The sequence below is a fragment of the Phyllostomus hastatus genome, unplaced genomic scaffold (assembly GCF_019186645.2).
Source record: "Phyllostomus hastatus isolate PE091 unplaced genomic scaffold, TTU_PhHast_1.1 phas_contig_432, whole genome shotgun sequence".
Taxonomy (NCBI): domain Eukaryota; kingdom Metazoa; phylum Chordata; class Mammalia; order Chiroptera; family Phyllostomidae; genus Phyllostomus; species Phyllostomus hastatus.
In genome coordinates this window covers 383691-408062 of record NW_025333880.1, presented here as the reverse complement: position 1 = coordinate 408062, position 24372 = coordinate 383691, and the positions used below count along the sequence as shown (strand labels likewise).

Sequence of the window (24372 nt, the reverse complement as noted above, 5' to 3'; positions counted from 1 at the left end):
GAGCACAGCAGAACCAAAGTTCATGGAACTCAACAGAAGTGCTGCTGTAGTCATTCAAAGCCTACTAAAAAGCAGGAGATCCATCGATAAGGATGATTGGTGACTAGACCAAACATGGACACAACCAAACTCTGCCAGATTGCACTTACTCACTCCACCTCCGCAACCTCTGTCACATTTCGCCCCTTAGATGGCCTTGTTCCAAGACTACCAATCAGAATATCCCCCTGAATTAGAATTCATGAAAATGCATTGTCCCTCCTTAACATTGTTCTTTAAATTTGCTTCAAATCTTTATTCCAAGAGGCAAATTCGGACTTTCTCTTCATTTCCTCATTGAGTGGTCTCATTGAGCTGTTTTGTTTTTTGTTTTTTGTTTTGCAAAAAACCTGTTGCCTCAGAACCTAGCTTCTCCGTATGCAACAGGCCAAAGACCCACCAACGTTGGTCAGTAACAGGACTGGGCCATGGTCCCATTTTCTGCGAAGCCTGCCACTTTGGAGCTGCCATTTGTATAACTTCAATCTGATATGCAGAATCAATTAGCTTTCTCAACACCGCAAGGCCCCATGGTAAAGTGTTTCCATCATTTCAAGGGCATAAATCTCAGAGAAACTCCTGTCTTACATACAGACAGACATGTAAAGGGGTTTATCATTCCATTTTCGTAACAACAAAAAGCTTTAAACAAAGGTGCAACATGGATAAATTGGGATCTATTCATATCACATATTCCTATCCAATACTTTAAACAACATGCATATGTCTAAAGTATGTAATGCTGAATGGAAAAAGTAAATTGTCAAAAGATATGTACATTTTACATTATGCACAGTTTAAAGCACTTTTGTAATAGACATGTAAGAGAATAGACACAAAGAAAACACACTAGCATCAGAGTAGGGTGACGTCTAGAAAGGCAGGGGTTTGAAAAGGGAATAAGATGGGATTGGTGAGGGTGCTTCGACTGCATCCACAATGTTTTAGCTCCTTTTTAACATAGGGATATAAGGTCAATATGGCAGATGTTAAATTAACAGTTGGTGATTGTGGGATATAAGTATGTGTGTCTTTGTTATAGTAATCTCTGTACTATTCTCCATAGTGGAAATATTTTATAATTTTAAAATTAAAATAAATATTTTTAGTGTGATAATTTTAGAAAAGAATAATCCTCTGTTTACAATGAATCGGTGGTTCCTGGACTTAGGGTTTCCAAGGGTATGGGAAGTTGCAATGTCCATCAGAATACCCGCTGCCCCTGTCTGGAGGAAGTTTGTGTATCCTCATCATGCTCAACTGGGCAAAGGTCACGAACTTACTTTTTCCAGTGAGATGAGGAATCAGCGATGCCTGTTGCTTTGGAGCAGAAGCGTTATGAGACTGCTCATGTTCTCCATGCCTGCTTTTTCCTCCGCTGCGAAACCGGTGTCCCAGAGAGGGGCTGCTCTGTCACTGTCTTAAGCAAGGAGCAGAGACATGGTCAACCTACAATGAACATGTGGCCTGAGCATAAATAGAACTTGTTCTCAAGTCACTGAGATCTGGGGTATTTACTACCTCAACTTAATTTAGACTATCCTAATTGATACAACTTTAAAATCATAACAAATGAGGGACCAACATAGCATGGGTTTTCAAAGTCGCTATTAGCACCGTATTTTTCTTCCATGCAGAAGACATTAAAGCAAAATAAGAGTTACCATATTTTGTCATATATAATGCACACTTTTTGTCCAAATTTTTGAGGGAAAAATAAGGATGTCTATTATACATGGGTAGTACCTGAAATACCTTGTATCTGTTCTTGTGTTTTGTAATGATTTGTTATGTAAAATTTTTTGCACCATACTATGTTCAAAAATAAATGCTAAAATTTATTTATAATAAAAAGTATCTCAAAATAAATAAATAACTGAATTAAAATATTAAAATGAAAGATTGTTTTCCTGAAAGATTATTTTCCTGAAAGTTTGGGCCAAAAACATGGGTGTGCATTACACACAGCAAAATACAGTATTTCGACTCAGTAAATTCAACAGGGTGGAAACCTAACTGTGCCCCCTTAACCACTTACTGCCACAGCCCAGCTGGTGTCCGACTTACAGAAAACTTAGCTGTAAACTGGCTTTGGGGATAAACCAGTGATTTCAACCTGGGGTGTAAAAAAGGACTCAAGGGATGGGTGTTTATTAAAATAACTTTGAGGGGATCAACTTTCCTTGTATCTTCAAATTCTATTTATACTCATTTGTAAAACTGATCACGTTAGTAATGACTAAAACAGACGACCTCGGTAGCCCTGGTGATCTCTGGCCACCTTCATGCCAGCATCACTGTAATGTCGTGTTGTTACAGTTCTTTGCTCCTATCCCCTCCTTTTTAAAGTTCTTTCACCCATTAAAAAATAAAAGCAGACCTCCTACATAACTGAAGGTCACACAGGTGCACTGCATGGGTCATAGAAATCTATGGGATGTCCATCACAGGGACAATTTTAAATGCTGGTATCTGTGCTGAGAGAAGAAATGATTCTAATGACTGGTTAGGAAATCCTTTGCTAGGTGAGGTAGCTTCCAATTATTTTGCTCTCGATACCACTGAAGCAAAACTAAGCAGTTGTTCACTGATCATTAAATATATATGTGTACATACATATACATACATATACATACATATATGTATATATGTATGTGTATATACACACACATATGTACAAACACACACACACAAAAAGAGTACTAGGTCATATTTAGCAAGTAACTCAGAAACAATTCAAAGCATTGAGTTATGTTACCTATAAAATTTCTTCCAGTACCACTGCTTATTTCCATGTATGAAGTTTCTTATGCTTATAATTAGAGAAAAAATGACATAGACAGTATGATTATGTACTCTTTTCTCATTCTAGCTGTAATAAATATTAGATATTTATCATAGATAAGTGAACTAATATTTTTAAAAGCTCTACCTATCTCACTAAGAGGTAGATGACCAAATAACCTTTCTAATGTTTAAAAATTATTTATTAATATTTGTGTTTTTAATCTATTGTGTACTAAAAAAGTATAGATAACTACGGTCTTATAGTCACAGAAACATTTTGTGATTTTTAAATTCCAAAAATTTTTAAATTTTTAAATTCTAATTCATATATTTATTGTTGTTACAGAGAAATATACATAAATAAAATGTAATATGTATAACATTATAAACTTATATAACTAAGATGCACAAAACATTAGGATATGTCTAATGGGGAAGAGGAATTCAAATATAAGTTTATAAATGAAAAGGAACTATGTAAAAAAAATACTTATTTAAAAGAGCATTCTCATGTATTTAAAAAATAACTGGGTATATATTAAATCCTTTAGATTCCATTTGGATTCCATTGTATACATTTACAGGAGTGGCATGGCAGTTTTAGGAGATTGTATTTTTTACAGTTATTTAAACTTATAATTTATACTTTTATATACTAACTTAAAAATGTACCAGTAATTTTCAAATTCTAAAGGACAAGAGCAACAACATCTGCAGAGCACACTCGAGAGGCAATCCAAAATTCTCCAGCCTGTCCCTCACCCTTCAGCTCCCCGCAGGCTCCCAGCCTCATCCACACGGTGGCAGTAGTGTCTGTGCAGAAAGATGAGTTTCCAAATCGAGAGGGCTGCCCAATCATCCCCATATTTCATTCGCAATCAACATGTTAAATAAATACTCTACATATTGCATTAGAACAATAAATATCCACTGTGACTTACCACTGCTGAATTTCAAACTATTTCATTAAATTTCCCAGTCATGTAACAAATGGGCTATGGCTATAAATATTAGCGCTATATATAAATCTCTTTTCACCCACCTGGGAATGACCCGGACATTAAATTCATTTTTCACACTCCTCTCTGCTTTTCTCTGCTGCTTACACAGTCTCTTCCCACCTCACCTCCAGCTTCAGTTGCTAAGCAACTAAAAGAACTTTATTGTTCTTGAACACTAACCATTAACTGTCCTCAATTTCTCTAATAAGAACATGGATGCAGCCCAAATTACCTCCTTTTCCTGAAAAACAGAGTAGAATGCATATGACTTACACTGATAGGAAGGCAAATCACATTCTGATAGATAAATGCAAGAAAAGAAAATCCAAAATCCTCAAGCAACTCTGAACACATACCTAAACACAGAGTTCACTTTGCCTTATTAAAATGATGATATTATTGAGCACCTATTATATGCTAGGCACTTCACATATATACTATGGGCTTCACATTTATTATTTCCTCCGATATTCAAAATATTATTTCTCTTAATAATCACCCTATTTTTGAAGGTTTTCATACCATAGGACAGAGTAATTTTATGAGATTCCATTGGGTGCAAGGTATGTTCTTTTTTTTTTTTTTTTTGAGAAAGGGTTATTGACACAAGGAAGTGGAAAAAGAAAACTTGAAAAGATAACCATTCATCAGTGACTCCTAGGCAAATTTTTTTAATTTTAATTTTTACTTTAATTTTCCAGACCAGAAAGCTGAGACTGGTAGACGTTGAATGATATGCCCTGATAGCAAATAGCAGATTTAGATTCTGTCAGACTCTCATGCCATCGGGCACATTGCCTCTTGCTCATACGGGGTTCCGAGCATTGTAAGAATCGCTTTCTTAGCTCAATGGTTTATGAAAAGGCATTCTTTTGTCCGACATGTAAAAGTATGGTGAGAATTTCTGCAGAACAACTCTGGCAGACTCTTCTCTATGCATGGATGGAATGTTTGCAGTCTCTTTATGAGCAGAGTTGGACTGGTTCAAGTTCCAACCTTGCTTTGCCATTTGTATAATCTGAGAAAGTCACCTCCTCACTTTGGGCTTCAGGCTCTCCTTTATAAAAATAAAAATAAATTATATCTACCTCATGAGATGATTTGAAAATTAATGTGTGCACAAGGCAGGATATGTTACACTGCTATAACAAGTGGACTCCTAACCGAATATGATGGCTCGGATGTTTACAGGTTTCCTCGCACTCACTGTAGTTTTAGGCAGGCATGGCACACTGGCGGCTTTTCTCTGCTTCAGGGTTAACAGGCTGATAGCAGTTCCACTGCCTTCAGCTCCACCGCCTTCAGCAAATGGCTTTCAAGATCACCCTGGCATTATCGCCATCCAGGTAAGCTAGAAGTAGAAAAGAGTGGAAGGAGCATGTGTGAAGGCTTTTTAAAGTCAGACCCAGAGATGGGCACCACTTCCACTCATATTCTATTGGCCGGGGCTCAGGTACATAGGTGCAGCCATCTGTAAGAGGCTGGAAGATGTAATGTGGCTGAGTTCCCAAGAAAAGGACCTAGAATTTGGAGAACATCTAACAATTTCTGCCAAGAATCATGTTTCTATAATCATTTCTTACCACACACATAGTAAGAGTTCAGGAAATGTTAGTTTCTTCCCTCCCTCCCTCCCTCCCTCCTTTCTTCCTCATTTCTCTTTTATTCCATCATCTCTTCCTCTGTGCAGAAAATGTCTTGAATCAGATATAACTATTGATCACACTATAACAATTCTTCAACTGACATTAAAAGTATAAAATAGACATGAGATGACTTTTATAGCAAAAACTTCTTGTCAAGTAGAAATTTAAGCCTACTCAATAAACATTAGCTATTTTAATTAAGATTTCCTCTTTTCTTTTTTTAACACTCTCCAAGAAATTTATTTTAGCATATGCCATATATTGATATAATTTTACATGAAGAGAAACCATTGAGGAAGTGACTAATATGGTGCCCTTACAAGGAAATAAAGAAAAGGTAATATAAGAAATTCTTCCATACAGAGACATTCGATCTGCATCATTTTCTCAAGATATAAAACCTTAATATTAGAAGCAAAGAGAAAAACAGCAAAGAAAACAATAACACAGAAGACCAAGGAAAAGAAATTGCTTATGCAGATGGGTTGCATACGTAGTATATATATGTATGGGCTGAGTTATAATAAAAATACTTATGTATTATAGTCAATTCTCATGTAGAGTTAGAAACAGCAATATCCAATCAAGCATGATTGTACTGAGATTTTCTCAGTCTTCAATTACATGGCGAATTAGAACCGTGCAACAGTCACTTCTGGTCAGCAGTATCATGATAAATGCTTGATAAGATATAATTTTTCTCCTTGTTCACTTGTAAAAATTGGTGCTTTTTTGTAATGTTCTGCAAGTTCTTCCATGGTGCTGAATTTACACTGCCCAATGCAGTAGACAGTCTTTTTTAGCTGGACCTTAAAATGCTTGTTTTTCCCTTGTGCTTTTAGTGATACTGAGAAGTCATTTGGCGAAGACTCACTATCACGAATGAGGAAATCACCTTCGTGCCCTCTTTCATTGAATGCCATTTCTGCTTGATGCCTTCCCATAATACCAAGGATTGCCAGCAAACTTTCCAGTGAGTGAAGGCCTAATATAATCACACTGTGGAGGTGATGGTTCCAAACCTGAGGTTAAAGGATTACTCTGCATAACGGTAACATAGTTTTTTGGCACTAGACCAACCATTCCATTGATCTTCCTGCACTTCCACCACTCAGGGTCATTTTCAGGTTTTTCAATAACATCCATTACATCTCCTTTCTCAAAATCAAGTTCTTCATCATTGGATGAGCTGAATGGGTAAAGAGCTTGTACCACGTGCAACACTTGCCCAGTATTTAGGTTATTGACGACTGCTGCTAATTTCTCTGACAGAGAACCCACATGGTCACCCAAAGGACTGTCACCTTCCTCAGTTACATAGTTTGAAGGGAACCATCCAACTTGTCCACTGTATCTACCACGCCACCACCCATCACTGCATTTCTCCATGATGATCACCTTCGTCCCTTTTGTCAATGATAATTCATCCTCTCTCTCTGCCATGTACTTAAATTTCACATATGCAGGTATGTTGAGGTCATAGAGATGTTCCCCTAGGTCAACAGAGCTATCATCAGCAGGAGATGCAGAATCTGGCACACTGGGTTTTCTTTTGACTTTTCCAATGCCTGAGGTATCCTTTAGGTTTTTTACAATAGATGCTTTCTGAGCACTGTTTTTCCTTTCCACATAGTTAGAAGGCACAAACCCCATTTTATTCATGGATTTCGAACTCACCAGCAAGACTTAGAATCATCCAGAAGCCATAGTCTCTCATTCATCTTAATGTCCAGCTCTTGTTCTTGTTGGGTCTCATAATCAAATTTGGCTACTACCACCACTTCTTCTGCCATCTTTCAGTAGCTTCAGCACCATTTTGACCAGACATTGAGGTCCTTTGCTTACCACAAAAGATGGGGTTAGAAAATTCTCCTTAACTTCATTCTTTCCTACTTCATTAAGGTTTCTTACAGAATCTAACAGGCAGAATTATTTTCAGGTCACTAGCTCATCAGTTGAACATTAATGTGTGTATTTTGTTACAGTTCTCAGCCCTGAACAAAATCTAGCTTCCTGAGCTTCTAATGGCAAATTTAACTTTTATGGAAACACATAATGTTACAAAACCAAACTTTCGAAATCGTTTTTACCGGATATATTACAAAAGCCCACAACCCAAGCAACTCAGGTACGGACCTACCACAGATCTACAGCAGATCATACAACTAAAATAACCCAGATTTCCCAAGAACGAGGGTACTGGCTGGTGGGGGAGGGACAGAAGGAGCATCTCAAGGATGTCCATCCTCCGCCCAAGGCTCTCCCCTTTCCTCCTCTAACACATTACCACCTTCCCAGCCTTGCTTTAGGCCACAACAGGCAACAGGACTTTTGGGGGTAGGAAAAGAAACAGAGAAGCGCACGCTGCACACTGGACCCCTGAAGCCTCGCAGGGGTGGCCGCCCCAGGTGCTCATCCCGACCTGGCACTCCAGAGATGCGCAGGAAAGCTGCAGGCCCACGCCCTGCCAAGATTTCCTCTTTTTTATCAATGGCTACAAAATATTTAATTTACTAAACCACAAAATAAAAAAATATTCAAAATCACAGTGCATTCTCCATATTTCACTTCATAAATATTATTGACTATTATAACATGATTACTTAAGAAAGAGCCTCTCAAGGCCAATTTGTCAAATTTCCTCAGATTAGAAGTGAGAAAAATAAGCCATGGCTGGTGTAGCTCAGTGGATTGAGTGCAGGCTGCAAACTAAAGCATCACCAGTTCAATTCCTAGTCAGGGCACATGCCTGGGTTGCAGGCCAGGTCCCCAGTGGGAGGCATGTGACAGGCAACCACACACTGATATTTCTCTCCTTCTCTTTCTCCCTCACTTTCCCTCTTTAAAAATAAATAAATAAAATGTAAAAACAAAGAAGTGATAAAAATAAAGTGTAAAGTGAAGTGATGTACCCAAAATCACACCGTTAATCAATGGCAGGGCTGGGGCTCTTGAAATCTAATCCAGATGAGAGGAAAAATGTATCCAAAGCTCCTATCAAGTGCTCCACCAATGCTCATGACTATTGAAGAACAACATACGAAGTGTTTTGAGAGCCCAACCAGGAAAATGACTCCAGTGAACTTTCTGATTTTACTTCAAAGAGAATTTTAAGGTGATTGATAAGAGGGAGAAAAAAATGGGCTTTGTTTCTAGATAGTAGCTTTGAGATGACTCCCTAAAGCAGCTGGCTTGAAACTCTGTGTGTGTGTGAGAGAGAGAGAGAGAGAATGCCCATATGCATTATCTGCCAGTGAGAGAGAGAGAGAGAGAATTTGTTTCCTCAGAAATGAAATGGAAGACAATAGAACAGAAGACAATGTTATCACTTCTGTTCATTGGCCACAAGTATCACTACCACTATAAACCTTAACTCTAAAGTCACTTCTTGTTTCATTCAAGTCAACTGGAAAGACAAAGTACTCAGCAAGGTTGTATTTGATACAGAAAAGCAAAATGCCTCCAACTTCCTTGAGTCTCACAGCAACGAGTAGGAAGTTTTTGGTGAAGGGTAGAAGCCCATTTACTGATACATCGGGTGGGGAGTCAGGTGCCGCTCACCAGGAGGTAGGTTTCATGATGGCCGGGTTTTCAAAGCTCGTTGGTTGTGCTGCTGCACGTGCAACACCCAGCACAGCGCTTCACTCACATTAGATGCTCAATACATATTTTTTGAGTAAATGCTCTGTCCTGTTTTTGTGATTTGATGTTTCTGTTGAGCTCCATTTTGCAAAGGAAAACATTACAACAACAAAAAATTTTATTTGCTCTCTCTCTCTCTCTCTCTCTCTCTCTCACACACACACACATACACACACACACACACACACACACACACACACACATTCTCAGCTGCTATAAAACAGGGATGGTACTATGGCTTTGTTTATCTAGAACCCAGAATCACTTTTCTGCCTTTTTGACAAGGAAATATTAACAGGGAAATATTTGACAGGAAAGTCTTAAAAAGAATAATAATCATCATGATGAATTAAGAGATGTCAAAGAAAGGAGAATCAAAGGAATAACACCTAAGAAAAAACCTGTAGTCTCTTTCTCTAAATGGCCATTAATTACTATTGCAAGGAAACGCTGCCTCGAATGTTTAGAAATCAAAAGTTTCTTGATAACGAGAGGAGAGGGATGGCCAATACTTGGACCGCCCAGTGTTTTTATAACCTAAACTTAAGCATTCTTATATGCCGCCAACTTTTTCATCCCTCTTCCATTTTTCCAACAATCATGAACCCCTGGGCTGGACATTGTGTGAGTCTTCAAGGGGAATGTGGCTGCAAGCTCTGACAATGACCCAAAGTCCCCTTTCTTTCCAGGCTGGTCTCAGATCTTCCTTGTTCCTCCATACTCTTTGTTCAGTCATTTTATTTCTACAAGAATTGAGCAGCAGAAATTGTGCCATTAGAGGATAAAGGCAGGGACATGTGAAGGCATACATATAGAATGAGGTTTCCATGAGACTGTTAGCAATCATCACCAAAGAGCCTATAGGTACATTGTCTGAGAGAGAATGCCCAGTCTACTGTGAGCCTGAATGAGTAATCCTTACTTGCCTCTCTAATGCTGGTAAATGATATAATCCCTATTGAAGCTTAAAAGAAAGCTTCTGGGTAAGTCGAGGATTTAGCCAGATGATCCAGGTATAAAGTTGAAGTTGTCATATTTCAGGTTGCAATTCTGACCTGAACTTTTCTGAGTTCCTGGGCTGAGCAGGTTGGATTGCAGGGAAACTCACAAGAGACATTTTACTAGGAGAATTCTGGGCTGACACTTAGAGTCCTGAGCAGTCTTCTCTGCTGACCAGGGAGCCAGTTAGGGTTACAGTCAGAGGCTGCTTGGTGAGCAAGGGATCTGCTGAAGGGAAGCTGGTTATCTAATCCAAGCAAGACAAAAATCTCATGTCTTCTCTTCTCTCAGATATTCCACTAACCCTGTTTTACATTCCCACTCGGTTGATGACGTACCATAATCCATTGGAGAAGAGTAGCCTTACGTGGGAAACACATCACCCTCCCATCGTGGACACATGCGTCCCTTACCCTGGCTCCTTACCACCCTGCTAGTGAAAGTGTAGGTCATATCCTTTCCTGTCTCTACCAGTTCTTGTGTATCAACAATCTCTCCACTTCTACTTACTCTCCTCGGAACATGAACATGTTTTGGCATCTCCTTTCACACACACACAGACACACACACACACAGACACACACACACACTACCTCCATCGTCCACACATTCCCTGCCATTTCTGCCCCATTTTTTAGCAGTGCTGTGATGGGTAGTCTCAAAAACACATCTTGGAAAAATTGTGCAAGAATTTCTGTGGGGTGACCTCCTGGGATGAGCACTGCCTGCTGAAGGAGTGTACCTGTGGGGCTTTGACAGGCCCTGCACACTGCTCTCCCAGAGGAGGGGCCTTCCCCTTTCCTCCCCAAGGGTTCCGCTGGGGCCTCCCCTTCCTCACTCTGTCCCCAGGGCTGGTTGCCACCAGACCAGAGCCTGCCAGCCTGATGGTGGCAGTGCTCTCTCCCCAGTATTGACAGTGCATGCGTCCCCATAGGGGAGGTCGGGCATCTCTGACATGTAGTGGCATGTGCACTGCCTCTTGTTGGAAGTGCACGTGCTTGCCCCTCGTCCCTTTCGAGGCTTGGCCGCACCACAGGGATGCTCAACCTTCCTGTGGTCTTGGGCTGTGGAGAACGCTGTCCAGTGTGTGGTTTGTCTTTGTGGATTTCTGCATTTTTCTGGTTTTTGTTTTGGCCACAGAATGAGCCAGCCATTGCCTGACTGGCTTCTGTCCCTGGGGTCAGATTCAGCACAGTGTTCTGTCCCCCAAGATTATGCACTTGCTTCCCAAAGGGGGCTTCTTTTTTTGCCTCTGATCTCTAATCCAACTGGGATTTCTCTTTCAAGTAATAAATATGTATGCAAACAAAGAAAGGCAACTATTGTAACATTCCATTTATAGGAATCCTCCAGAAAAGCAAAAGGAAGAGGAGTGAAGCAGATCAGGGGTTGCCAGGGGCAGGAGGAGTGGGCAGGGAGCACTTCTGGTGCAGGGTTTCCTTTGGGGGCGCTGGAGCATCAGCAGCTAGGTGGTAGTGACGCTTGCACAGCATAGTGAATGTACGCCACATTCAGGAACAGCACAATTTCAAGTATAAACAATAACTTTTGTTTAATACTTAAACTTAATCATGCCCTGGAGGAAAGGAAAATATAACAATAAAAGAAAATAAAAAGACCACAGAGGGGCAGTGAAACAACTTCTGGTGGGAGTGGGAGAGCCGGGTGAATAATAATCAGCTCTGGAACTGACCTGGCGCCTTTTCCAGAGGCAGCTCCTCCTCTGTGGCATGAACTGAACCGGGCAGGATCCAGGGTGGATTCTTTAGGTGGGTGTGGTAGGGCCTCCATCAGGTCAGGTCAGCCTATGCTGCACAGGCTGCCCCTGGCTCCAGAGCTGGGGCTGGAGCTGCTGCTGGAGGTGGCACAGCCACTGGAGGTGGAGTCTCCTTCAGGCCTGGAGCGGCCCCCTGGTCTGCCCCTGCAATAAAGCCCAGAGATGTACTACATACAGGTGTTGTAGCAGGAGCCAGCTCAGCCTCCTGGGCTCCTACTAAAGTTAGGAGATGAGAAAAGATCACCCAGTGCCTGCATTTTCAAAGGCCTCCCACAGATAGAACACAGCCAAGCCTTCCTGAGAAGCCACAGCTCAGGACACACCCCAGGGCCCCCTGGCCCCATCCCCCTCACCCCCTGACAGTCTAGCAGGTCTGAGGCCTGCCTTTCTTCTGGCCACTGACTCCTCCCCGCAAGCTTTCTGCAACTCCTTCTCCATCCCACCTTGGTCTTTCCCTGCTTCTTGCCGGCGGGCTCTGGTTCCTTGGGCTCCAGGTCATCTGGCCCAGTTCCACTGATGTGGGTACCATGCTCCATGTTGGAGTCAGAAATCTTCAGTTTCTATTGGCACCTCAGTGGCTTCGAGGGAGGTGTCCTTTTCTGGCTACCCATAGGACCTAGTTCCGAGACATATGAGTGGCGACACTGACTTCAGGATTGCTGTAGTCATTGGTGGGGGGGCCCAACTTCCCCTCTCTGCTGGATAGAGGATCGGGTTGTCTGTCGACCAGGTGTTTTTTCTGGACTGCTGGACTTGCAAGAAAAGAAAGATGGCCCCAACCCCTTACTTTTCAATGGCCCCCTACACTGAACACAAACACAGCGTTTTGAAGAAGCTGCAGGCCATGACCCACCCCAGGGTGCCCTCCCCACAGACAGTCCAGAGGCAGGTGATCTGAGACCAGTCTTTGCTCTTGGCCAACCTCTGGGGGTGCTCCTGTGTGTTTGGCAGCAACTTCTCCTTACACGCTCACCTATACCTCCACTCCCATTCCACCCCCACCTTCCCTACCATCTCACCCTTGGGCTCTGACTTCTTGGACTCTGGGTCATCTGGCCCAGTTTATTTAACACAACACCATGCTCCAGATTAGAGACAAAAATCATCAGCATCCTGTTCAGCCTGGGTTGTTCAGAGTATGTGGCCTTCTCCATTTATTCATAGGCCCTGGTTCTTCAGATCCCTGGGTGGCCAAAGTCACTCTGGGCCTTCTCTGGCTCTTGGTGGTACGGCGAATTTTCTCATCACTGTTGGAGTCACGACCAGTTTCTCCGTCAACCAGCTGTTCCTCTTGGCCTGATGCTGAAGCTGCAAGAGGAGAAATGGTCACCTATGCGCCTGCATTTCCAGGTGCCTCTCACAGCCAGTGCACAGCCAGAGTCCTCCAGAGAAGCCACAGCCTGGGACCCCAGCACGTCCTCCTCACGGACAGCCCAGGACATGGGTGGTCTGAGGCCGGTCTTTGCTACTGGCCAGCCGCTGTGGGTGCTCCCTGTGTCTCTGGCACTGACCCCTCCCCACAAGCTTTTCCTGCACCTTCACCACCACTCCCACCTCCCTCACCTTCTCCCCCTACACGTTCTTCCCCTTGGACTCCACATTTTGGGGTTTCAGGTCATCTGGCTTAGTTTATTTAACATGGAAATCATCAGTTTTCTGTGGAGCCTGGGTGGCTTCAGGCGAGATGTCTTTTTTTTTTTTCCCATGAACAAGTCCTGGTTCCCTAGACCCCTGGGTGATGACAGTGACTTTGGTCTTGCTCTGGCCCTCGATGATGTGGCATACCTCTCCCTCACTGGTGGAGTTGGGGCAGGGGTCTTTCATCAACCTCCTGTTGCTCCTCCATGACCTGGGTTGAGTTCTGCAATGACAGAACTGGTAGCCAGTTGGGAGGCCTCAATCCCTGCCCGGCCCTAGTCGCTGCTGCTTTTGCCCACTAGACTTGAGGTGTCTGGACCTGCTGCTGGTCACTGCCATTGCGGAGCTTCACCCAGGTCATGGAGGAGCAGCAGTTGGTTGACAAAGACCCCTTCCCTGTGTCCACCAGTGAGGGGCAGGTGCACCACACCACCAAGAACCAGAGTGGGCCAGAGTGACTGTGGCCACCTGGGGGTCTGGGGAACCAGGGGCTGTGAATGATCAGTAAATGACACCTCCCCCAAAGCCCCCCAGGCTCCACAGGAAGCTGACAATTTCTTATTCCAACATGGAGCACAGTCCCCGAGTTAATGGAACTGGACCAGGTGACCTGGAGTCTAAAGAGGCAGAGCCCAAGGGTGGGAAGGTGGGGGAGGTAGGGTGTGGGTGCGGGGTGGAGGTGCAGTGGCACTTTTGGGGATGGGTCAGTGCCAGACACACAGAGAGCACCTGTGGAGACTGGCTGGGAGTGAGACCAGCCTCAGACCACCCGTGTGCTGGAGTGCTGGGGAGAGGGCGTCCTGAGGTAGGGTCTGGGCTCCAGCTTCTCTGGGAGCCTCTGGCTGTGTTCTGTCTTTGGGGAGCACATGGAAATGCACATGGAAAGGCACACGGGTGATCTTTTGTCCTCTCATGACTCTGGCACCAGCCCAGGAGGCAGAGCTGGCTCCTGCTTCAACGCCTGTCATGCAACCCAAGCAGCCCAATGCCGGGGCACACCAGAAGGCTGCTGCAGACTCAGAGGGCTATCTGCCTCCAGTGGTCGTGCCACCTCCAGCGGCCACTCCAGCTGCAGCTCCAGAGCCAGGTCTGGCCTGTGCAGCATCTCCTGACATGACTGAGGCCCCGCCATCCCTACCTGAAAATCCCTCCCTAGAACCTGCCCTGGATCCCACCACAGAGGAGGAGCTGCCTCTGGAAAATGCATCAGGGCCAGCTCTAGAGCTTTGTGTTGAATCTGCTTTCCCTCTCTCATCAGAACAATTTGTTTTACCTTCATTCTTTGACCCTTTTCTTTCATTTTCTTTTATGGTTGTGTTTTTCTTTTCTTCATGGCATGATTCAATTTATATTTTTTATTTGAGCATTTTGAGTGTTTTATCTTCTTTTCTTTTTTCAATTTGATTCATTTTTCAATGGTGTAATTCATTTTAAGTAACAAATAAAAGTTATTTTTTATTGTAAATTCTGCCGTCCCTGAGTGTGACACACACTCACTACACTGTACAAACACAACCACTGCCTAGTTGCTGACGGCCCAGCACCCCAAAGGAAACCCTGCACCAGAAGTGCTCCCTGCCCACTCCTCCTGCCCTGGCAACCCCTGATCTGCTTCACTCCTCTTCCTTTTGCTTTTCTGGAGGATTCCTATAAATGGAATGTTACAATAGTTGCCTTTCTCTGTTTGCATACATATTTATTACTTGAAAGAGAAATCCCAGTTGGATTAGAGATCAGAGGCAAAAAAAGAAGCCCCTTTGGGAAGCAAGTGCATAATCTTGGGGGACAGAACACTGTGCTGAATCTGACCCCAGGGACAGAAGCCAGTCAGGCAATGGCTGGCTCATTCTGTGGCCAAAACAAAAACCAGAAAAATGCAGAAATCCACAAAGACAAACCACACACTGGACAGCGTTCTCCACAGCCCAAGACCACAGGAAGGTTGAGCATCCCTGTGGTGCGGCCAAGCCTCGAAAGGGACGAGGGGCAAGCACGTGCACTTCCAACAAGAGGCAGTGCACATGCCACTACATGTCAGAGATGCCCGACCTCCCCTATGGGGACGCATGCACTGTCAATACTGGGGAGAGAGCACTGCCACCATCAGGCTGGCAGGCTCTGGTCTGGTGGCAACCAGCCCTGGGGACAGAGTGAGGAAGGGGAGGCCCCAGCAGACCCCCTGGGGAGGAAAGGGGAAGGCCCCTCCTCTGGGAGAGCAGTGTGCAGGGCCTGTCAAAGCCCCACAGGTACACTCCTTCAGCAGGCAGTGCTCATCCCAGGAGGTCACCCCACAGAAATTCTTGCACAATTTTTCCAAGATGTGTTTTTGAGACTACCCATCACAGCACTGATGAAACAGGAGTTAGGAAAAACACTAATGTCCATGGAGAAGGGATGGGATCCACCAATCCTGGTCCCCATGGACAAGGTTAACTGAGCAGCTGCTAAAATGGGCACAGGGGTCTCTACGTGCCAACAGGATCCGGGATCCTGTCACGTGAGACATGTGGAGCAACCGTCTGCATCCAGGAATCCACCTGTTACACCACACACATGTCATCTCAACAGGCAGACAAGTGTACTAGAAAATGACATGATACTGTATATAGAGAACCCTAAAGTTTCTCCAATTAACTACTAGAACTGATAACTGAATTCAGTAAAATAGCAGGATACAAAATAAATATCCAGAAATCAGCTGCATTTGTATACACCAATAATGAACTATCAAAAGGGAAACTAAGAAAACAATGCCATTTACAATTGCCTCAAAATAAATAAAATACCTAGGAATAAATTTAACCAAGGATGTAAAGAACTATACTCAGAAAATTATAAAACACTGAAGAAATAAATTTAAAAAGATACAAATACATGGAAGCATATATTATATTCATGGACAGGAAGAATCAACATCATTAAAATGTCCTTACTACCCAGAAGAACCTATGAATCTACTCAATCTATTAAATTCATAGGAATTTAATGCAATTCCTATGAAGGTACCAATAACATATTTCACAGAGCTGGAACAAATATTCCAAAAAATTATTTGGAACCCCAAAAGACCCCAGATGGCCATAGCAATCTTGAGAAAGAACAAAGTTGGAGGTATCATGCTACCTGATATCACACTACACTACAAGGCCAAAGTAGTCAAAACATTATAGTACTATCATTAAAATAGAAACATAAATCAATGGAATGAAATGAAGAGCCCAGAAATAAACACACACCTTTATAGTCCATTAATATTTGACAAAAGGGGTATATACAATGGAGTAAAGACAGTCCATTCAACAAATGGCATTGGGGAAATTATACACATACATGCAAAAAAAATTAGATCATCTTCTCACATCATACACAAGAATAAAATGAAAAGGGACTAAAGATTTAAATGTAAGACTCAAAACTAGAATAACCCTAGAAGAAAATATAGGCAATAAAATCTAGCATTTCTCATTTCATTATTTTTTCTGATATATCTCCTTGGGCAAGGGAAATGAAAGAAAAATATACAAATGGGACTACATGAAACTGAAATGGTTTTGTATAGCAAAGGAAACCACCAAAAAATAAAAATAAAAATGTAACCCACTGCGTGGGAGAACATATTTGCCAATGATATATCTGTTAAGGGGTTAATGTCAAGAATTTATAAAGAACTCAAGTAACTCAACACCAAAAAACCCAAACAATCCAATTTAAAAAAAAATGGCAAATGAACCTGAATGGACACTTCTTCCTCATGCACTGCTGGTGAAAATGCAGACTGGTGCAGCCACTGTGGAAATCAGTATGGAGTTTCCTCAAAAAGTTAGAAATGAAACTGCCTTATGGCCCAGCAATTTCACTTTTTGGAAAATACCTGAAGAAAACCCAAACACTGATTTGAAAGAATATAAGCATCCCTGTGTTCATTGCAACATTATTTATAATAGCCAAGATTTGGAAGTAGCCCAGTTGCCTATCAGGAAATGAATGGATAAAACAACTATGTGACATTTACACAATGGAATACAACCTGGCTGTTAAAAAGGAGGAAACCGTCCTGGCTGGCGTAGCTCAGTGGATTGAGCGCGGGCTGCGAGCCAAAGTGTTGCAGGTTCGGTTCCCAGCCAAGGTACATGCCTGGGTTGCAGGCTATAACCCCCAGCAACTGCACATTGATGTTTCTCTCTCTCTCTTTCTCCCTCCCTTCCCTCTCTAAAAAATAAATAAATAAAATCTTTAAAAAAGTGCCCATTAGCCTCATGGCACACTTAAAAAAAGGAGGAAACCTTACCTTTCACAGTAGCATAGCTTGACCTGGAGTGTATTATGCTTAGTGAAATCAGCCTGTCAAAGAAAAACAAATATCATATGATTTCACTTATATGTGAAACCTAATCAACAAAATAAATAAACAAAAGAGAAATAAATTCACAGATACAGAGAATAGACTTACAACTGTCAAAGGGAGGGGAAGAGGTTTGGGGGGCTGGGTGAAATTGGATGAAAAGATTACGCAAAAAAAGAAACCATCTCCTAGACACAGATGTCAGGACAACAGCATGGTGTTTACATCACCAGAAGCAAAGGGCTGTTGCAGCGGGTGGGGGAAGGGGAGCAGGGAGTACATTGTGACTGAAGGAGATTTGACTTGAGTGGTGAACATACAACGCAATATACAGATCTAGTATCATAGAAACGTATACTTGAAACCTATTCAATTTTATTAGCAATGTAACTTCAATAAATTCAACTTAAAAAAGATTATTCTGCTGCTCTATGTGGAATGGATTAGAGGCACGGCTGGAATCGGGCCTTCAGATTTGCTATTCTCTAAAAAATATATTCCGCAACTGACCCTCCACCAACACACACAAACACACACACACACACACACACACACTCACATACACCATGCTCTCATCCAAAAGAAAAGCAATCATATAACATCATTTTAAAAGTCTTTAAATGATCCAAATAGAAATGGGTACTGATATTAAGCTTTTACCCCAATTACTTTCACTCCCTTCTGTATGTTTATGTGGGTATGGAAGGAAATGTGTCCCCATCTTCCTGGTATCCTCAGCACCTTCTCAGCCTACCTATTGGGTAACCCATTGTTAAATAGAGAGAGGCAAGGTTTTAAGAGAGGGATGCTTGTAGTTTAGATGAAGATGGTAGTAATGAACTATTTGGTGGGTAAATGGATGCAGTTTGCTGGTGAATTGCTAATGGGAGGATGAGGGAGGGGAAGAGGTTAAGGATGATTCCTCAGGCTGTGGGCTGGACAAATGGGTGAATAATGCCATCCAGTGAGATGGGGAACATGGAGGAGGACTATATTTAGGAAGGACCCTTAATGACAGTCTGGTCCTAGTTCAAGAAATGGGTGGCCCTGGGTGCTTCGCTCACCCTGTAGACAGTGACTGCCCGCCCCATGAGCGTGCTCTCCTACTGAGTCGGTGCTTCAGTAAGGCCTTGTCACCCTCCCAGATCAAGTACAAGCCTTTTATTTAGAAGCTAAATACACTGAGGCCCAATTTTTTAAAAGTACAGTTTTACAGAAAAAGTATTTCAAACAAAAGCATTCCATTAAATTACATTTTAATTTAAAATTTTAATTAAAACATTTCATCTTAATTCTACATATCTTTACTATGCTCTACTATTTTTTTTTATATCTGTAACCTAAGAAACTTATCTGAACTCACATCCAGGAGAGCACTGGCAAAAATATTGGAAAAATGATGATAAATCAACAGTAAATGCAAAGGTATTGCTTGAGCATGTGTGAATATCAATCAAGAGATGTCAGTGAATGGTACCCTTCTCCCATCCCATGTCCTTACATCTCACAGGATGTGTGTCACTACTGGAAAGAAATTGAGAGACCATCTAGTCTGCAACTTTGAAAATGAGAATTCACTTTCAGAGAGGTGAACATTCTGGTTTAGAGTCACAAAGCCTGTCAGTGACAGAGGCCAGCAGAAACCAGGGCCTCCTGGTTTCCAGATCACCACCCTTTCCTGTGGACTGCACTATCTTCACAAACACATGGGCACAAATGCACCCTCTAACCGTAACTGACGGACAAATATAAAAATCTCAGGAGCAGTCAGCTGGGTTGTATTATCCCAATCATCATTTGAAATTCCCTAAACAACACTATCTTAACCAAAGACTTTTCTCAGTCTTCCTATTGCCCTGCCAGTGTGCTCATCCAATACCTCCCGCCCTCCACCCCACCCAGAGTGGGCGGGGCGTGTACCTCCTCCTCCCCACCAGTTCGTAAGTGGCATGGGGGAATAGAGCAAAACGATGGGTAAGGATAAAGTTTCGAGTAAAAACATTAAATACTCATGTATCCAAACTTCCAAAGAGAGAAATTAAGGGAGGTTACTCTTACAAACCAGACTTTCTTATAGGTTTGTTTTAATAGCATTCTCCAATAGAACTTTCTAAATATTTACAGATCACTAGGTGTTTGATATGAAGATTGGGGTTGGAAAGAGAGAGCCTTAAAATTAGAGTGTTAAAATAGTCAACTAACTGATGAAGAGGAATTTTTTAAAAATAAAAACTACTTAAATTATAATGTCAAACAGGAAATGTCATTTTAAGCATCAAAATAATCTTGTAAGAGCTGAAAAGATTGATTCCTTTGGAGAGAAGTGGATGGAAATGGGATTGCCTGATCTTTGCTTTACATCCACGTCTAATTCGATGGTTTTAAATGTAAACAGAGCTTTGAAGGAGCTCTGGAATACATGTTACAGGAAATCACTGAAATAGCTTTGTTTCTCACTTTAAGAATGTTCTTTTGTCTTTGGTATGAACTGTTTTAAAATGAAAAGATAATGTTTCAACAGTTATATTAGACTCAGAGATGTGCTGATTTGGTGATATGTTTTATTAAGATTTTCCCCAAAGTGTGACATATATTTACTCTCAGAACCTCAAACTCTAACACACTCCTGCTCCTACCGGAAAGCATACTTGGTCTTCAAATTACACTCCCCTGCTTTGGCTGTGTTCATCTTACACAGCTTCTGGGCACCAGTGATTAAATTTCATCCATAAAAGACTTTAGAAAATTTTCCAATGCAAAGGTAAAGAGAACAAAACCTAACTTTGACTTTGATGCATGTTTTGTGTGATGGTTTCTAAATGTTTACAAGTAACAGAATGCAGTAACTTTAAGACACCAGATAGGCAAGGTGGATCCTTCTCCAGGAAGGAGAAGCCTGGAGGTTGAAGAATACCTGCAGCCTGCCCACATTTTCTTGTGAATCATTGTAAATCACTTGGGGGGCAAGGAAGGGAAAGGAACAGAGGCTTAAAACTCCAAAGTAGAGGAAAGTTGGCCTAGGTGGAAAAGAAAGCGAAAGTTTGAAGACACGTAATGTTCAAGTTGCAAGGCATGACAACTGAATGCAAAACATAACCATAAACTAAATCCTAGATAGGGGGATGGGGGGAGCAAAGAGAGAGAGAGAGAAAGAACCTAAAGGAAGGTGAAGAGAAAGAAAGAGATAAGGGGGGAGAAAATTGCAAAAAGGGAAGAAAGAAAAAGGAAGAAAGAGACAAATACTATGTAGGGTATTGGAGCAACTGGTAAAATTTGAACAGCCCTGAATCCATGCCAACTGCCTTGAACTCAATAATCATATTGTATGAAAGTATGTCTTTGTTCTTTGGAGAGTCATGACATATTCAATGGTGAAGGACTAGGAAGTCTATAACTTACTATCAGTTTAGAAAATAACAATAATGCTAATAGAGATATAAAAAGTGATAAAGCAAATATAATGAAAATCTTTTTTAAAATAATCTAAAAAGATTGATGAATCTAAGTGAAAAATATCTAAGATTTAATTGCGTTATTCCTACAACTCTTCTGTAAGCTTAAATTTGTTCAAAATAAAAAGTTCATTGAAATAAAAAAAAACACATAGTAGAGAGATATTAAGGAGTTAAATAGTCCTTGTAGTTTAAATATAAATTTAGACCCTGGTTGGTGTGGCTCAGTGGATTAAGTGCCAGCCTGCAAACTGAAAGGTCGCCAGTTCAATTCCCAGTCAGGGCACATGCCTGGGTTGGGACCAGGCCCCCAGTTGGGGGTGTGCAAGAGGCAACCTATCAATGTATCTCTCACACACTGATTGTTTCTCTCCCTCTCTTTCCTCCTCCATTGTCTGAAAATAAATAAAATATATATGAGAATAAATTTAGAGCAAACAAAAAATAAAAATAAAACACACATGGATCTCTCTACTCAAAGTATTTGAAATGGTTTATATAAACACATAAAAGTGGGTATGTTAATACATTCAAATATCACACAGATATTGGTTAAAAATGCTGACTTAGTAGTAAGACTGTCAGCATCCAAATTCTAGCTCTATTGTTACTGGTTACATGACCTTGGGTTACATGACCTTGGGCAAATTATTTAACTACTCCATGCCTCAGTTTCCTTCTCTGTAAAACTGGGGTAATAAACTGGTAGACTTGTTGTAAGAATTAAATAGAATAACTTTCAGCAAGTGCTTGGAAGATCTCTGTCACATGGCAAGCACTCATAAATAGAAAGTATTTTTACTTTAAAATATAAACTAGATCATTATGATTAAAAAAAAGATAAATAAAAGCTGAAAATCAATTCTAAGGTGAAAAATAAGATAGAAAGACAGACTGCTATGGCAATGTTTGTAACATTCATATGGTGGAACCCCACCCCTCGAAGCAATAGTGTTAGGAGACAGGGCCTTTGGGAACTGATTGGGCTAAAGGGCAGAGTGGTGCAAGTTTCTGTCCGATATCAAGACAAAAGAAGACTGATAGCTCAGCTTGAAGACCATCAGGCACAGAGTGAATTCCCTTCTCCTCAGCCTTTTGTTCTATTGGAGCCTTCACAGACTGAACAAAATCCACCCACACTGGAGAGGGCGATCTACTCTACTGTCAAGCAACTCAAATGTTAATCTCATCCACCCTCACAGACACACCTAGAATAATGTTTAACAAGACATCTGGGCTCTCCATGGACCAGTCAAGCTGACACATGAAATTAACCATGACAAGGTGATTCCTAACTACTCCACAAGGGAGGTAGAAACTTTTCCCAGCACTAAATAAAGAAGTTAATTTAGGAAGCATGGAGTATTTTAGAGAAAATGTCCAAAGCAAGTTTTTTTAAATAGCTATACTTATGGATTGGATTTGGCTTTTAAAAATGACTATTTTTTGATAAAAGCTAAGGGAACGCCATCCTAAGAAAACTCAATGAGATATAATTATGAAAGCAGCTAAGGGAAAAAGAGTTCACCTGTGTATTGTTTGCAGAATAACTGTGCCCAACAATAGAACTTGTAGCATCTAGAGCAGCACTTTTTTACAAGTGTGCTGTGAGAATTTTTAAAACATGTAAGACCTGACCATTTAGTCAGGGGCACTGACTTCTCTTCCCTTAGATTATCAAATAAAAAGAATGACAGTAGTCATCCAGTCTGAATGCCCTGTCTTGAAACATAAATTTGTAGGTTGTATAACAGAGTGCATCTTACTGGTCACATCGCATAATAATGTTGTATCAGATTGGTTATTTTGGGGTACCAGGAATCCTTATAAACAAATATAGACATCTTATTTTTTAAAAAGTTACTCTGGAGCAAAAGGGGTAGGTAATTACTATGATTTTTTTTTGTAAATCAATCAAAATATACCTGTTTTTGTCAGATTGGCAAAAAGAAGTAATGTAATTTTTGGCATGCAGCAGAATTTAAGTAACTAGTTTACATGTGCCGTAAGATGAAAAAGACTAAAAACCACCAATCTGGAGGAACAGGTGAGTAGCAGGGCCTTTGAATGGTGCCTCATAAATCTCACTTCTGTTCTCAGGGCCATGTTAATGATCCAATGGCAGACAGAGATTCCACTCTGTCCAAGGCTCATGGAGACATTCGTGCTGCTGCTGGACAGTGAGTGGGACCTTGCAGTTGGGTGCAGGGTTGGGACCTGCATGGCCCTACGAGTGAGTATCGCCCTAAACTTTGTGCCCTATGTGCCTCTTTTGACTTACTCTAGTCCCCATTCTGTGTAAGAAAACCAAATAGTTCAAGGACAAAAACAACACATCAGTTAGTGCCACCACATTTTATACATGTGACAGTTGTTAGGAAGGGACATGAAGTGGCCCTCTTTTCTCTCCACCAAAAAACAACCAAAATCCGGAGCACAGATGGGGCTGATCAAGAATATCACCTTCTATTTAATTATTACAATACAGTAACGATGAACTTCCTGGTCAAAGATAAAGTACTCAGATCATTGTTACTCGGGTAGACAGGAACTCAGAAGGTCTGGCATTCTGCTTGTGAAGAGGTTGCATCTCCATATACAACATGGATGTGTGTGTACGTGCTACACTTACAATAACACTTTGTAAGTGTCAATACTTTTCATGCTGAAATCACAAGTTGGTGGGTTCATTTTCAACAGTAACCTTTAAGTGTAAAAAAGAAGAAATCTTACCAGCCTATAACCTCACTATTCACATCCAAAGCTCCAAAACAGAGGCCCTTTGCAGCCACGCTAACTATCATCCTGGCTCACGCAGGTCTTTCAGGGGCAACAGTGTTGGGTGATCTGAGTTCCCTGACCAGTTGGTGCTTCAAGTCTAGCTGGGGAAGTGCAGGCTACTCGGCCCGTCTCCGCTTTCACAGGGCTTGCATCCAAGACCCACAGGTTCTCCAGACGTGCTGAAGCAGCACTCCAGTGGGAAGCAAATTCTGGTTTGTGGTTTTGTGGTCCTAATGGAAAAAAAGAAAATCAAGGACCCTTACAGAAA

At 41.7% G+C, this 24372-nt stretch overlaps 1 pseudogene; it reads right to left on the bottom strand.

Annotated features, from left to right (window-relative positions):
• Positions 1-6122: 6122 nt before the first annotated feature.
• Positions 6123-7266, bottom strand: LOC123822841 (annotated as a pseudogene).
• Positions 7267-24372: the final 17106 nt, after the last annotated feature.